General features: G+C 33.8%; 2 protein-coding genes across 5 annotated transcripts in view; both read left to right on the top strand.

The window, feature by feature from the left end:
* LOC136032911 (uncharacterized) overlaps positions 1-17,601 on the top strand; it is a 155,906-nt gene that overhangs the window by 43,436 nt on the left and 94,869 nt on the right. The gene's annotated exons all lie outside the window — the stretch shown is intronic.
* Positions 1-17,601, top strand: part of LOC136032914 (mevalonate kinase-like) — an 86,573-nt gene that overhangs the window by 11,120 nt on the left and 57,852 nt on the right. The window lies entirely within an intron of this gene.

Here is a 17,601-nt window from a genome sequence, read left to right as displayed (position 1 = left end):
AAGGGGATGGAAGTATAATCTTTGGAGGGAGCTTATTTGAGTGGAAATCAAAAGTTATTGTGCCCATTTTAAGAGTAAAAGATTATTGGTGGGGAACTGCCCCCCCCATCCCACAAACCCTTTTCCCCCAAATACCTACAAGGAAAATTTTAATAAAGCCATTTTGTTCTAAATAGTTCAAAGATCAGATAACTAAGACTCCAGGCCCAAGACCTCCCCCCCCCCAAGTGTTGTAAGTTACTTCAGAGGTATTTATTTGATTCGAAATTGAAAGTTCTAGTTCCCTCTATAAGAGTCAAAAGTGACCAGAGGGTATCTACTCCATACTCTCTTTTCACCAAATGCATCCAATCAACATTTTCGGATAGTCATTTTGTTCAAAATAGAGCATTGATCAGATAACAAAATCTTTGAGAACAACACAGCCCTCCAGAGCCTGGAGGAAGGGTTGTAAGTTACCCCCTGGGGGCATGTAAGGTTTTATGGAAGAGGGGGTAATATAAGTTTAAGAGCAACTCAAATGACTAGAAATTGAAAGTTTTAATTCCCTTTTCGAGAGTCAAAACTTATCAGATGACATCTACCCCCCCCCCCCCCCCACACACACACCCTGTTTTCCCAAAATGTATCCAATCGAACTTTTTAGATAATAATTTTGTTCAAAATAGACCAAAGATCTGATAATAAGAACTCTATGTTCGCACACTCCCCTAGAGTCCAGGGTCAAGTGTTGTTAGTTATTTCCAGGGGGTATAGAAGGTTTTATGGAAGAGGTGGCCTTATAAACTTTGGAGGGGGATCATTCAATTGGATATTGAAAGTTCTAGTTCTCTTTTTAAGAGTCAAAAGGGACCAGAGGGCAACTAGATCCACCCTGCCTCTTATCCCCACTTGCATCAAATTGAATTTTGAGTTAACTTTTTTGTTTGAAATAGACCCAAGGTTATATAACGAAAACTCAGAGTCGACAAAATTCCTCAGAAATCATGACCTCAGATGGTCGTATGAACTTTAGAGGTTACAAGCTTATTTGATTAGAAATGGAAAGTTCTAGTTCCATTTTAAGAATCAAAAGTGACCAGAAGGTATCTAGCCCCCTTCTCCCTTCACGCCCTTTTTCTCGTCATAAATACAAAAGAAAATATTTGTAATATAATTCGTTTTAGATAAACTGCCAAAGTGTAGAGTAAATCGGTTGACGCGAATCTTGTCAGGCGTGAAAAGTCACAGGCAAATCCTGGAGCGTATGCTGACTTTTAAGAAAAACCTCTTGTTTTACATGTTTTTTTTATATTTATTTTTCTGTAACCAGTATTTATTTTTAAATATGCTACAAGGTGTTATGATAGAAAGGGTCTTTTAAATCTCCCTATAGTTGTCCAGTGCTGGCTTCTCTTGTTACTAGGCTATGGGAGAAGATATAGTCTTTTCCTGTACTAAATGATGTTTGGCAATCATTTAAACTAATTCTGTCAATCATCCAATTCCTTCGATGTCAAAAAAGACATCCCATGAGTCCTGGTATGTTTGGAATCTATATAAGTTTAATGTGTCACAATATCCATGGCTAGTGGTCAGTGGCATCAATTTATAGAAAGTAGAGGGCGGGAGGGCAAGATTGTATTTTTCAAAGTCTAATGTGTCTGATTTTTTTTTTTTTCAACGGAAATGCCAGAAAATCTTTTTTCAACAAAAAAGGGTAGCCTACTTTTTTTTAAATATAGGGGTGTAAAAGAATCTTTGAGGGAAATCTCGTGCATCTCCCACAGACGCCAATGTTTATCAGTATTATGAGTTTATTTATGGTTATGAGGTCGATAGTAAAGTAGTAGGTAAAGGTAAAATAGCAAAGATAAATGGTAAAGTAAAATGGTAAAGGTAACATAGAAGAGACTTTACTGATAATATGTAGACAGTTGTTCTCAGAACAGCAAGAATATATCTACACTCACAAGAAAAATAGAGAAGTTTGGCCTCTAAAAAAGAAATATGTCTGACGCATTTGGCAATTTTCTGACCAACAGGGATTCTTATTAAATTCTTTTCTTGAGAGAAAACTTGTCAACTAAAAGAAGCTTTCTGTAAATTGATGATCATAAGATATATTTCAGCTAAATTGCCAAAATCCGATGTCTGCATGGAAATTTTCCTTTATTTGGAAACAACTGTATGCAAAAAAAAACTTTTTATCATAAAATGGATCTAAGTATCTTTTACCTGATTTTTTTTTTTTTTTTTTTTTTTTTTTTTTTTTTGTAAATGAATGGTTGAAACGCAAGACCATTTCTGCTGGATTAAAGATAGTGTATTTGAAAAAAAACTATTTCGACTACTTGAGCTACCAAAACATTGTATATTAAATTTTTTTTGCGTCGTTTGGAATCTTCTGCGGTATTCAAAATTACCCTTCAGCTTTTTGTTGCTAATTATCCTAAATGTCAAATATTTCTTTCATCATATATATATATATATATATATATATATATATAATATATATATATATTATATATATATTATATATATATATATATATATATATATTTATATCTATATATATAAAAATAAGTTGTCTGTCTGTCTGTGGATGGATCAGGTGACGTCACCTGAAAAAACTGGATCAGGTGACGTCAAAACTGAAAAAACTAAAAAAAGGCAAAAACTACAAAAAAAACTAAAAACTAATAAAAAAAATAAAAAAGCTAAAAAACTAAAAAAACTAAAAAAAGGCAAAAACAACAAAAAAAAACTAAAAACTAATAAAAAAGCTAAAAAAATAAAAAAACTAAAAAAAGGCAAAAACTACAAAAAAAACTAAAAACTAATAAAAAAAATAAAAAAGCTAAAAAACTAAAAAAACTAAAAAAACTAAAAAAAGGTAAAAAACTAAAAAAACTAAAAACTAAAAAAAAACTAAAAAAAAGGAAAAAACTGAAAAATAAGCTAAAATAAAGGTAAAAACCAATAAAAAACTAAAAAAAAAACTGAAAAAACTAAAAAAAGGCAAAAACTACAAAAAAAAACTAAAAACTAATAAAAAAAGTAAAAAAGCTAAAAAACTAAAAAAACTAAAAAAACTAAAAAAAGGTAAAAAACTAAAAAAAAATAAAAAAAAAAAAAACTAAAAAAAAGGAAAAAACTGAAAAATAAGCTAAAATAAAGGTAAAAACCAATAAAAAACTAAAAAGAAAAAAAGGAAAAAACTAAAAAAAATTTTCATCTAAAAAACTAAAAAAAACTAAAAAAGGTAAAAACTAAAAGAACTATACAAAAAAAATAAAAACTAATAAAAAAAGTAAAAAAGCTAAAAAACTAAAAAAACTAAAAAAACTAAAAAAAAGGTAAAAAACTAAAAAAAATAAAAAAAAACTAAAAAAAAAGGAAAAAACTGAAAAATAAGCTAACATAAAGGTAAAAACCAATAAAAAACTAAAAAGAAAAAAAGGAAAAAACTAAAAAAAATTTTCATCTAAAAAACTAAAAAAAACTAAAAAAGGTAAAAACTAAAAGAACTAAAAAAGAAAAAAATAAATGACGACACTCAAAGAGAAAGCGACCAGGACAAAAGGAATGTTCGATTAGCAATCAACAAAGCACCGGGACACAGGGAGTATAAATGACGACCAGGACATAAGTAAAAAAAAAAATTAACAAAACTAAAAAGAAGGTAAAAACTACAAAAAAACTAAAAAGAAAAAAAAACTAAAAACTAATAAAAAAATTAAAAAATCTAAAAATCTAAATAAACTAAAAAAGAAAAAAAAAGGAAAAAAATAAAGGAGAAAAACAAAACTAAAAAACGAATGTATATACAGACCGGTACACCGGGATACAAATGACGACCGGGACACAGGGAATATAAATGACGACCGGGACACAGGGACACAACTACAACGGGGACACCGGGGGAAACAGGGGGATATAAATGACGACCGGGACAAAAAAACTAAAAAGAAAAAAAAAACTAAAAACTAATAAAAAAACTAAAAAATCTGAAAATCTAAATAAGCTAAAAAAGAAAAAAAAAGGAAAAAATAAAGGAGAAAAACAAAACTAAAAAACGAATGTATATACAGACCGGGACACCGGGATACAGATGACGACCGGGACACAGGGAATATAAATGACGACCGGGACACAGGGACACAACTACAACGGGGACACCGGGGGAAACAGGGGGATGTAAATGACAACCGGGACACCGGGACAGGGAATGGTCGATTAGCAATCACCATCAACAAAGCTCAAGGGCAATCATTAGAATCATGAGGTATAGATCTGAATACAGATTGTTTTCCCATGGACCATTATATGTTGCATGTTCAAGAGTCGGTAAACCTGACAATCTATTTATATGCAAAGACAATGGGACAGCAAAGAATGTTGTATATTCGCAAGTTTTACGTAGTTAAAACCATATATATATATATATATATATATATATATATATATATCTATCTATATATATAAAAATAAGTTGTCTGTGGATGGATGGATGGATGTGTCAGGTGACGTCACCTGAAAAAACTGGATCAGGTGACGTCAAAACTGAAAAAACTAAAAAAAGGCAAAAACTACAAAAAAAACTAAAAACTAATAAAAAAAATAAAAAAGCTAAAAAACTAAAAAAACTATAAAGGTAAAAACCAATAAAAAACTAAAAAAAAAACTGAAAAAACTAAAAAAAGGCAAAAACTACAAAAAAAACTAAAAACTAATAAAAAAAGTAAAAAAGCTAAAAAACTAAAAAAACTAAAAAAAGGTAAAAAACTAAAAAAAATAAAAAATAAAAAAAACTAAAAAAAAGGAAAAAACTGAAAAATAAGCTAAAATAAAGGTAAAAACCAATAAAAAACTAAAAAAAAAAAGGAAAAAACTAATAAATGACGACACTCAAAGAGAAAAAAAAGGCAAAAACTACAAAAAAAACTAAAAACTAATAAAAAAATATCTATATATATAAAAATAAGTTGTCTGTGGATGGATGGATGGATGTGTCAGGTGACGTCACCTGAAAAAACTGGATCAGGTGACGTCAAAACTGAAAAAACTAAAAAAAGGCAAAAACTACAAAAAAAACTAAAAACTAATAAAAAAAATAAAAAAGCTAAAAAACTAAAAAAACTATAAAGGTAAAAACCAATAAAAAACTAAAAAAAAACTGAAAAAACTAAAAAAAGGCAAAAACTACAAAAAAAACTAAAAACTAATAAAAAAAGTAAAAAAGCTAAAAAACTAAAAAAACTAAAAAAAGGTAAAAAACTAAAAAAAATAAAAAATAAAAAAAACTAAAAAAAAGGAAAAAACTGAAAAATAAGCTAAAATAAAGGTAAAAACCAATAAAAAACTAAAAAAAAAAAGGAAAAAACTAATAAATGACGACACTCAAAGAGAAAAAAAAGGCAAAAACTACAAAAAAAACTAAAAACTAATAAAAAAAATAAAAAAGCTAAAAAACTAAAAAAACTAAAAAAAGGCAAAAACTACAAAAAAAACTAAAAACTAATAAAAAAGCTAAAAAACTAAAAAAACTAAAAAAAAGGCAAAAACTACAAAAAAACTAAAAACTAATAAAAAAAATAAAAAAGCTAAAAAACTAAAAAAAACTAAAAAAACTAAAAAAAGGTAAAAAACTAAAAAAACTAAAAACTAAAAAAAACTAAAAAAGGTAAAAACTAAAAGAACTAAAAAAGAAAAAAATAAATGACGACACTCAAAGAGAAAGCGACCAGGACAAAAGGAATGTTCGATTAGCAATCAACAAAGCACCGGGACACAGGGAGTATAAATGACGACCCGGGGGAAACAGGGGGATATAAATGACGACCGGGACAAAAAAACTAAAAAGAAAAAAAAACTAAAAACTAATAAAAAAACTAAAAAATCTAAAAATCTAAATAAGCTAAAAAAGAAAAAAAAAGGAAAAAAATAAAGGAGAAAAACAAAACTAAAAAACGAATGTATATACAGACCGGGACACCGGGATACAAATGACGACCGGGACCCGGGACACAGGGAATATAAATGACGACCGGGACACAGGGACACAACTCCGGTACACCGGGATACAAATGACGACCGGGACACAGGGAATATAAATGACGACCGGGACACAGGGACACAACTACAACGGGGACACCGGGGGAAACAGGGGGATATAAATGACGACCGGGACAAAAAAACTAAAAAGAAAAAAAAACTAAAAACTAATAAAAAAACTAAAAAATCTAAAAAATCTAAAAATCTAAATAAGCTAAAAAAGAAAAAAAAAAGGAAAAAAATAAAGGAGAAAAACAAAACTAAAAAACGAATGTATATACAGACCGGGACACCGGGATACAAATGACGACCGGGACCCGGGACACAGGGAATATAAATGACGACCGGGACACAGGGACACAACTACAACGGGGACACCGGGGGAAACAGGGGGATGTAAATGACGACCGGGACACCGGGACAGGGAATGGTCGATTAGCAATCACCATCAACAAAGCTCAAGGGCAATCATTAGAATCATGAGGTATAGATCTGAATACAGATTGTTTTCCCATGGACCATTATATGTTGCATGTTCAAGAGTCGGTAAACCTGACAATCTATTTATATGCAAAGACAATGGGACAGCAAAGAATGTTGTATATTCGCAAGTTTTACGTAGTTAAAACCATATATATATATCTATCTATATTCACAGGTGGGACATAGGGACACAACTACAATGGCGCGTAACTATTATGGCGCGTAACGACTTACGCGCGCGGGGGGGCTTGGGGGGGGTGCGAAGCGCCCCCACCAACTAGGTGTTGGGGTGGCGCGAAGCGCCACCCCAACAGCTAGTATATATATATATATATATATATATATATATATATATATATATATATATATATATATATATATATCTATCTATATTCACAGGTGGGACATAGGGACACAACTACAATGGCGCGTAACTATTATGGCGCGTAACGACTTACGCGCGCGGGGGGGCTTGGGGGGGGCGCGAAGCGCCCCCACCAACTAGGTGTTGGGGTGGCGCGAAGCGCCACCCCAACAGCTAGTATATATATATATATATATATATATATATATATATATATATATATATATATATATGTATATATATATATATATATATATATATATATATATATATATATATATATATATATATATATATATATATATGTATATATATATATATATATATATATATATATATATATATATATATATATATATATATATATATATATATATATATATATATATATACTATTATTTATAGTATTTGTATTATTCCTAATATTTTTCGATTGACACCATAGTCTCCCTTGTTGAATATCCGTCATAAGTTAAAATGTCTCCAATCACAATGTTTGATGGTTTTTCTCCTTTTTTTTACGCCTAATATAGGGATGTGTCCGGCATGTTTGGCATCCTAGATTCTTCGAAGTGTAAAATTAAAAAGGTGATACTACTACTACTATTAACAACTCACTGCGGCAACAAGCTCCTTGAGGTGGATGCAGCTACGCATGCTCCTCCTCCATCCCAATCTGTACAAAGCCTCCCTCTTTACACCCTCCTTTTCCTTTAAATTTGAAAGGAGAGAGGCCTTCAGAAAATCAACAAGAACTATCTTCATTGGAGAAAGAGCATGCACTGGTGAAAGCACGATAAAATTCATCTATTAAAAAAATTAATTAACCAAACACCTTGTCGTAGCGTAGTGGATAAGGCCTACTCTCTTGATTGAGGGATTCATGGTTCAATCCCGCGTTGCGCAAGGAACTTTTCACTAGGTCGATAACTGTATAATTTTTTCCCATCTTTTTGGATCATTTTCTAATATTTGTTTTCAACTAGCTCCAGATAATTTTTATTATGCCAATAAATAAAAAACTTCTCTGTTGAAATTTAGTTTTAATTTTCTTTTCTTTACATTTGGCTGAAGATGTAAGACTTAACTTTACCAAAAAGGTGCTAAAGCCTTGTTTCGCAAATCAGGAGATTGGGTTTTCTTACATATTAGTGTTTATTTTTATTATTTATGTTCATAATTTTGCATTAGCTATTTTTGTTTTTGGCCATTGGATTTTTGTCTTGGAGGAGAGAGTGGGGTTGAACCTCCATATGCCCAAACTTTTTAGTTCTCCATTTGCCAATAAATTAACTCAGAAGAAGGTTTGAAGGACAGAGTAAAGGTTTCTCTCAAATGACATTGGCTTCCATGGAAGTTATATGCACTCTGCCCGCAATACAGGAGAATTATAGATTCTAAAGAATTATAGCGCTCATCTTATAGCAGGCAAAAAATAAAACTTTACAAACTGCAGCAAAAATTTGTTTATATGCATGTGGTTATTTTTCTTACGAGTAAGATAATTTTTTATTGGGGTTGGGGGTCAAATCTAGTTACCCCTCTCCCCCCCCCAAATAATATATATATATATATATATATATATATATATATATATATATATATATATATATATATATATATATATAGAATAGAATATGATTTATTGGCTAAAATAGCACACAAGCTAGCATAAGCACGTCAGAACAATTATAATTACAATGATAAAATAAATATTAAGGGATATACATAGTTACAAAGTTAAATCAATTATTAAAATGCGAAACAAAATAGGGAACGAAAGAGTTTTTGTACCTCATTGTCAACATTTGGGGACACAAGTCAAGTTGAGTATTTGGAGCTCTACGAGCATTAAGTCTTGTATTGGGAAGGATTGGGGGGTTTTCTTTGAAGGGGGGAAGAAGACGTCGATGATAGTCAGAACTAAGGCACTTGTGCCCGAAGTTCATGGTAAGGAAGTGACGTCGTGATTCCAATGTAGTGAGTTCAAGTCTAGCCAAACCTTCATCATAAGTAGTATAGGACGTCCCCAGTATAATTTTTATAGCTCTTTTTTGAATGCTTTCAATTTTAGAACATTGGGATTTAGTCAGTCCAGGGTGCCAGACAGGGCAAGTATATTCAAGACAAGGTCTTATATAAGAACAATAAATTATTTTAAGGTTCTGGATTGATATGGAGAACCGTTTAAGAAGGGAGAAAGATCTAAGGAGAAAACCACCCGTTTTAAATAAGTAAAAAGAGTGAGATTTCCATTTAAGGTCATTGTCCAAGTGCACACCAAGTAGCTTAACCATGTTTAAATTTGGGATACAAAGGTAATTATTGATTGGGGGTATATTTTTTAAAAAGGAGAATAGCATTTAACTGCTTTTCGGTATGCTCAGATTGAGTTTAACATTGGCAAGATCATTCTTTAAGTTGTTAATGAGTGAGTCAAGTTTAACGCCCAAAGTGTTTGAGGTTTGACAAAGGTTAAGTAATGTCAAATCATCCGCAAATTTAAAAGTGATGTCAAAGTTTGGTAAAACATTGTTAAAAACAATTAAGAATGCTAAAGGACCCAATTTAGTCCCTTGGGGTGCTCCACAGGAAATCGAGGTAAAACCTGACGAATCTCCGTTAGGGAGGACTACACATTGCTCACGACCAGATAAAAAACTAGCTACTATACGTAAAACAAAATCTCTGACACCTAAAGCCCTTGCATTATCAATAACTGTCTGATGATCCAAGTTGTCAAAGGCTTTACTAATATCAGCAAAAACAGCCTCAACGTAGGAACTACTTAACTCAAGATGTTTGAAAACAGTGTCAAGTATATAACATAAACAATGGGTGGTGCTATGATTCGGCCTAAAGCCAAACTGATTTGGGTTAATTTTATCTTGAATATCATCAAAGAGGAAATTGTAAATAAAACTTTCAAAAATTTTAGAAAAAATAGAGGCTTTTGATATTGGTCTTAAGTCAGAGGGGACTTTTGGGGTCTTGTTTTTCGGTATAGGTGATATAATAGCTCGTTTAAAACACACTGGAAAAATACCATCTACAAAACATTGGTTAAAAATTGCTGTTAGAGGTACACTTAAATAATGGGCACATTTCACAATCAATTTGGTAGGGATATCACCTGGGTAAACTGACTTATTTGTATCAAGATTTTCGAGTTTAAGCTGGGTCTGATGTATTCCAATCACAGGAATGTCACTCACTGCACTGTTGGCCGGCATATTTTGGAGTGGCGGGTGAGTTTTACAAGTTGAAGTAAAATAATCGTTTATGATGTCTGCACTCAATGGGTTGCCATTACTATCCAGTAAGAGAAACTTAGAAGAGACCTTTCCCATGAGATCTTGGATACATTTGTGGAAATTCTTAGGGTTAGAATACAGTAACTTATTGAGCACGTGAGCACCATGCTCTTTTCTTGCTTTACGAATTTCACTAATAACAATGTTTCGAAGTTTTCGAGATTCCTGGAAAAATCCTTCCTTAAAGAGTCTATCACGTTCATTTATTAGGCACCAAATTTTTTTATTTATCCATGGTTTACAATTGGATTTGTAATTGACTTTTTTCACTGGAAAGGTGTCACAGTATAACTGGAAAAGTTCAGCTGAAAACTTAGAAGCCATTTCATCACCATTGGTAAGACATAGGATATTGGCCCAGGATTTGGAGCTAAGTTTTACTTTGAAATGGGCAATCTTCTCGTCAGTAATGGGTCTATATGAATAACTGATCAATGGTATAGGGGGAAAGGATGATAAAGGGGTCCAAAAGATGCATAGATGGTCACTTGCCCCTAATGGAGGAGCTATTTTCGGGGCACAGTAGTAATCTTCAATGTTGGTAAAAATCAAGTCTAGGGTTTTATCACTGCGTGTAGGTGACTTGACTACCTGGTCAAGACTAAGAGCAGCGCTAAGCCACTTTTGGTCTAGCTCATTGAAATCACCACATAATGTAATTGCAGCATAGGGGTACTTGTGGCGAATTCTGTCAGTATAAAGTTGCAGATATGCCGTCAGCTCCTTCTTAAATCCACTACGGGGAGGGTAATAAATAATACAAAAAATCATGCAAGATACGTCTTTTGGGAGGTTTTTGGGTCTGGTCCAGAGCCATAAAACTTCAGTTTTGGAGTTGTTCTCTATTTCAGAAAATGATAGAATCCGATTTGGGAGGGTACACTTACAAAAAAAAGCAACTCCTCCGCCATGAGATAGAGGAATGCCATCTTTGTCCAATCTAGGCTTAAAATGGGAGTCATAATTAGGAATCGAGCAAGAATCTTCTGTAGCAGACAATCTTCTGTATATATATATATATACTAGCTGTTGGGGTGGCGCTTCGCGCCACCCCAACACCTAGTTGGTGGGGGCGCTTCGCGCCCCCCCCAAGCCCCCCCGCGCGCGTAAGTCGTTACGCGCCATAATAGTTACGCGCCATTGTAGTTGTGTCCCTATGTCCCACCTGTGAATATAGATATATATATATATATATGGTTTTAACTACGTAAAACTTGCGAATATACAACATTCTTTGCTGTCCCATTGTCTTTGCATATAAATAGATTGTCAGGTTATCCCCCTGTTTCCCCCGGTGTCCCCGTTGTAGTTGTGTCCCTGTGTCCCGGTCGTCATTTATATTCCCTGTGTCCCGGGTCCCGGTCATCATTTGTATCCCGGTGTCCCGGTCTGTATATACATTCGTTTTTTAGTTTTGTTTTTCTCCTTTATTTTTTTCCTTTTTTTTTCTTTTTTAGCTTATTTAGATTTTTAGATTTTTTAGTTTTTTTTATTAGTTTTTAGTTTTTATTTCTTTTTAGTTTTTTTGTCCCGGTCGTCATTTATATCCCCCTGTTTCCCCCGGTGTCCCCGTTGTAGTTGTGTCCCTGTGTCCCGGTCGTTATTTATATTCCCTGTGTCCCGGTCGTCATTTGTATCCCGGTGTACCGGTCTGTATATACATTCGTTTTTTAGTTTTGTTTTTCTCCTTTATTTTTTTCCTTTTTTTTTCTTTTTTAGTTTATTTAGATTTTTAGATTTTTTAGTTTTTTTATTAGTTTTTAGTTTTTTTTTCTTTTTAGTTTTTTTGTAGTTTTTACCTTCTTTTTAGTTTTGTTAATTTTTTTTTTTACTTGTGTCCTGGTCGTCATTTATACTCCCTGTGTCCCGGTGCTTTGTTGATTGCTAATCGAACATTCCTTTTGTCCTGGTCGCTTTCTCTTTGAGTGTCGTCATTTATTTTTTTCTTTTTTAGTTCTTTTAGTTTTTACCTTTTTTAGTTTTTTTTTAGTTTTTAGTTTTTTTAGTTTTTTACCTTTTTTTAGTTTTTTTAGTTTTTTAGCTTTTTTATTTTTTTTATTAGTTTTTAGTTTTTTTGTAGTTTTTGCCTTTTTTTTAGTTTTTTGTCCTGGTCGCTTTCTCTTTGAGTGTCGTCATTTATTAGTTTTTTCCTTTTTTTTTTTAGTTTTTTATTGGTTTTTACCTTTATTTTAGCTTATTTTTCAGTTTTTTCCTTTTTTTAGTTTTTTTTTATTTTTTATTTTTTTTAGTTTTTTACCTTTTTTTAGTTTTTTTAGTTTTTTTAGTTTTTTAGCTTTTTTACTTTTTTTATTAGTTTTTAGTTTTTTTTTGTAGTTTTTGCCTTTTTTTAGTTTTTTCAGTTTTTTTTTTAGTTTTTTATTGGTTTTTACCTTTATAGTTTTTTTAGTTTTTTAGCTTTTTTATTTTTTTTATTAGTTTTTAGTTTTTTTTGTAGTTTTTGCCTTTTTTTAGTTTTTTCAGTTTTGACGTCACCTAATCCAGTTTTTTCAGGTGACGTCACCTGACACATCCATCCACACATCCATCCATCCATCCATCCACAGACAACTTATTTTTATATATATAGATATATATATATATATATATATATATATATATATATATATATATATATATATATATATATATATATATCTATATATATATATATATATATATATTATATATATATATATATGTTTTTAACTACGTAAAACTTGCGAATATACAACATTCTTTGCTATCCCATTGTCTGTGCATATAAATAGATTGTCAGGTTTACCGACTCTTGAACATGCAACATATAATGGTCCATGGGAAAACAATCCGTATTCAGATCTATACCTCATGATTCTAATGATTGCCCTTGAGCTTTGTTGAGGGTGATTGCTAATCGACCATTCTCTGTGTCGCCGTCGTCATTTATATATCCCCCTGTGCCCCCCGGCGTCCCCGTTGTAGTTGTGTCCCTGTGTCCCGGTCGTCATTTATATTCCCTGTGTCCCGGTCGTCATTTGTGTCCCGGTGTCCCAGTCTGTGATTTCTCTTTGAGTGTCCCGGGCGTCATTTATATTCCTTGTGTCCCGGTGTCCCGGTCTGTATATACATTCGTTTTTGAATTGGTCTTTTTTTAGTTTTTAGTTTTTTACCTTTTTTTAGTTTTTTTTTTAGTTATACCTCATGATTCTAATGATTGCCCTTGAGCTTTGTTGATGGTGATTGCTAATCGAACATTCCCTGTGTCCCCGTCGTCATTTATATATCCCCCTGTGCCCCCCGGCGTCCCCGTTGTAGTTGTGTCCCTGTGTCCCGGTCGTCATTTATATTCCCTGTGTCCCGGTCTTCATTTGTATCCTGGTGTCCCGGTCTGTATATACATTCGTTTTTGAAATGGTATATGATGAAATAAATTTTTGTATTTTTCCCCTTTTTTTCTTTTTATTTTTTTATTTTTTTTTTTTTAGTTTTGTTTTTCTCCTTTATTTTTATTTTTTTTCCTTTTTTTATTTTTTTTTTATTTTTTTTTTATTTTTTAGTTTTTTTAGTTTTTTAGCTTTTTTAGTTTTTTTATTAGTTTTTACTTTTTTTTTCTTTTTTGTTTTTTTTGCAGTTTTTACCTTTTTTTTAGTTTTTTTAGTTTTTTTTTTTTACTTATGTCCTGGTCGTCATTTATACTCCCTGTGTCCCGGTCGTCATTTGTGTCCCGGTGCTTTGTTGATGGTGATTGCTAATCGAACATTCCTTGTGTCCCGGTCGCTTTCTCTTTGAGTGTCCCGGTCGTCATTTATATTCCCTATGTGCCGGTGTCCCGGTCGTCATTTGTGTCCCGATGTCCCGGTCTGTAATTTCGTCAGTCGAAAACATGACGTCAGTCAACACACAAACATGACGTCACTCGACAGACACACACACACACAGACAACTTATTTTTATATATATATACTAGCTGTTGGGGTGGCGCTTCGCGCCACCCCAACACCTAGTTGGTGGGGGCGCTTCGCGCCCCCCCCAAGCCCCCCCGCGCGCGTAAGTCGTTACGCGCCATAATAGTTACGCGCCATTGTAGTTGTGTCCCTATGTCCCACCTGTGAATATAGATATATATATATATATATATATATATATATATATATATATATATATATATATATCTATCTATATATATAAAAATAAGTTGTCTGTCTGTGGATGTGTGGATGGATGTGTGGATGGATGTGTCAGGTGACGTCATGTTTCGGCTGACGTCATGAAATTAGTTGCCGTCATTTTTGCTTTGAAGGTGACGTCATTCAAGTTATATAAGACATATGTTCGCCGTCATGTTTCGGCTGACGTCATGAAATTAGCTGCCATCATTTTTGCTTTGAAGGCATCATTTTTGCTTTGAAGGCGTGACGTCATTCAAGTTATATAAGACGGATGTTCGTGTAGAATTCTATTAATGCTTAAGTTTATAATGACTGATGAAGATGCTCAAAGAGTCTATGCCAGAAAACTTGCTGGTGATAGAGAAAGTCAGAAAAGAAAGCGTGCCGAGGAACTACCAGAGCAACGCGAAAGCAGACTTGCTGCTAAAAGAGAAAGTGAAAAAAGAAAGCATGCCGAGGAACTACCAGAGCAACGCAGAAGCAGACTTGCTGCTAAAAGAGAATGTGAAAAAAGAAAGCATGCCGAGGAACTACCAGAGCAACGCGAAAGCAGACTTGCTGCTAAAAGAGAAAGTGAAAAAAGAAAGCATGCCGAGGAACTACCAGAGCAACGCAGAAGCAGACTTGCTGCTAAAAGAGAATGTGAAAAAAGAAAGCATGCCGAGGAACTACCAGAGCAACGCAGAAGCAGACTTGCTGCTAAAAGAGAATGTGAAAAAAGAAAGCATGCCGAGGAACTACCAGAGCAACGCGAAAGCAGACTTGCTGCTAAAAGAGAAAGTGAAAAAAGAAAGCATGCCGAGGAACTACCAGAGCAACGCAGAAGCAGACTTGCTGCTAAAACAGAATGTGAAAAAAGAAGGCGGGCCGAGGAATTACAAGAACAGCAAGAAATCAGGCTTGCTGCTGATAGAGAAAGTAAGAAAAGAAAGCGTGCCGAGGAATCAAAAGACCAGCAGGAAATCAGGCTTGCTGCTGATAGAGAAAGTAAGAAAAGAAAGCGTGCCGAGGAATCAGAGCAATCTGAAAGTTATCGCCTGGCATTCAGGTACAACCCAGTCGATGATTATAGCTTGAGTAGCTGTGTTCAAATCGGGACAATGTCCAAAATTTGTCCCTATTGCAAGGCCTTGAAATTCAATGGTGAAACAATGGGAATGTGTTGCGCCTCAGGAAAAGTTAAACTTCCTCTATTGGCTGCACCACCAGAGCCATTGAAGACTTTCCTTACTGGAACTACGTCAGAATCTAAGCGTTTTTTGTCAAAAATCAGACAATACAACTCATGTTTCCAAATGACGTCGTTTGGAGCCCAAATCGAAAATCCAGATCAATTTATGTCTACTTTTAAAGTAAAAGGGCAAATTTATCATAAAGCAGGGTCCCTTCTACCATTATTAGGCGAGAATCATAAATTTTTACAATTGTACTTCATCAGTGATAGAAATTCTGAATTGAATGCACGTTGCGAAATTTCTCCCAACGTTGAAAGGACAATCGTTTCCCAATTGCAACATCTTTTCCACGAAAATAATAATTTAGTGCGTCTGTTCAAAACAGCCATCGATTTGATGCCTACTGATACTCATAAAATTGTTATTTCCGCTGACAAAACGCCTCCTGGCCAACATGTGCGTAGATACAATGCTCCGACTATCGACGAAGTGGCAATCGTTATGGTCGGTGATCAGTTTTTACCTCGAGATATTATTCTACATAAGCGAAACGCCCAGTTGTTAAGAATTGCTGAAACTCATCGATGCTACGATGCCCTACAATATCCTATCATTTTTTGGGATGGAGCCGACGGCTATCACTTTAATATTAAATTGATGAATCCAGCCACTAACAAAGAAATGAATAAGAAATGCAGTGCAATGCATTATTATTCCTATAGACTAATGATTCGGCAGGATGAAGAAAATTATATTTTAAAATGCCGTGAATTGTTTCACCAATTTGTCGTGGATATGTATGCAAAAATTGAATCAGAACGTTTGCTATATATCCGCCTGAATCAGACCAAGCTCCGCTCTGAACAATACATTCATTTGCGAGATGCAGTTATAAATGACGGTAATACCACAAACGTTGGAAGATTAACAATTTTACCTTCGTCATATGCTGGCAGTCCACGTCATATGCATGAATATGCTCAAGATGCTATTGCGTATGTTCGTCTCTATGGTCGTCCAGATTTATTTATTACATTTACATGTAATCAATCTTGGGACGAGATACTGCAGCTTTTACTTCAAGGACAATCGGCGGTTCATAGGCATGACATTACGGCACGTGTCTTCCGGCAAAAGTTGAAATCACTGATAAACTACCTTGTAAAACATGAAGTGTTTGGGTCAGTGCGATGCTGGATGTACTCAGTGGAATGGCAAAAACGAGGTTTGCCACACGCACATATACTAATCTGGCTACATAAAAAAATTACTTCAAACGAAATTGATGATGTGATTTCCGCTGAAATACCTGATAAAAATGTCGATAAGGGGTTACATGATATTATTGTAAAAAATATGATACATGGACCTTGCGGTGCACTGAACGAAAATTCACCATGCATGGCCAAAGGAAGGTGCACAAAGCAATATCCTCGACTTTTAGTACCCACAACAATTACTGGCAATGATGGTTACCCACAATATAGAAGAAGATCTACTGAAGATGGCGGTAAAACAGCAATAATAAAGAAGCGTAACGGTACCACCATCGAAGTAGATAACCAGTGGGTTGTTCCATATTCCCCTTTATTATCCAAAACATTTAATGCACATATAAACGTTGAATACTGTAACTCCGTAAAGGCAATAAAATATATATGTAAATACGTCAACAAAGGCAGTGACATGGCAGTTTTTGGCTTGCAGTCCGAAATCAAAGATTTCGATGAAATCGTAGAATATCAGGCTGGAAGATACATAAGCAGTAATGAAGCTGTTTGGCGAATTCTTTCATTTCCGATACATGAACGTAGTCCAGCTGTTGTTCACTTAGCGGTACATTTACAGAATGGTCAACGTGTTTATTTCACGGAAACCAACGTGCAACAAAGAGTCCTGAATCCACCGGATACAACATTAACAGCTTTTTTTTCGCTTTGCAAAAATGATTCTTTGCGAAAAAACTGCTGTATACTGAAGTGCCTTCGTATTACACGTGGAATACTAAAAATAAAGTATTTGAACGTCGAAAACAGGGTAAGTCAGTCGACGGCCAACCTACCATCTTCAAAGATACCACG

Source organism: Artemia franciscana, chromosome 11, assembly GCF_032884065.1.
Source record: "Artemia franciscana chromosome 11, ASM3288406v1, whole genome shotgun sequence".
Classification (NCBI taxonomy): domain Eukaryota; kingdom Metazoa; phylum Arthropoda; class Branchiopoda; order Anostraca; family Artemiidae; genus Artemia; species Artemia franciscana.
This window is presented reverse-complemented; position numbering and strand designations above follow the sequence as displayed.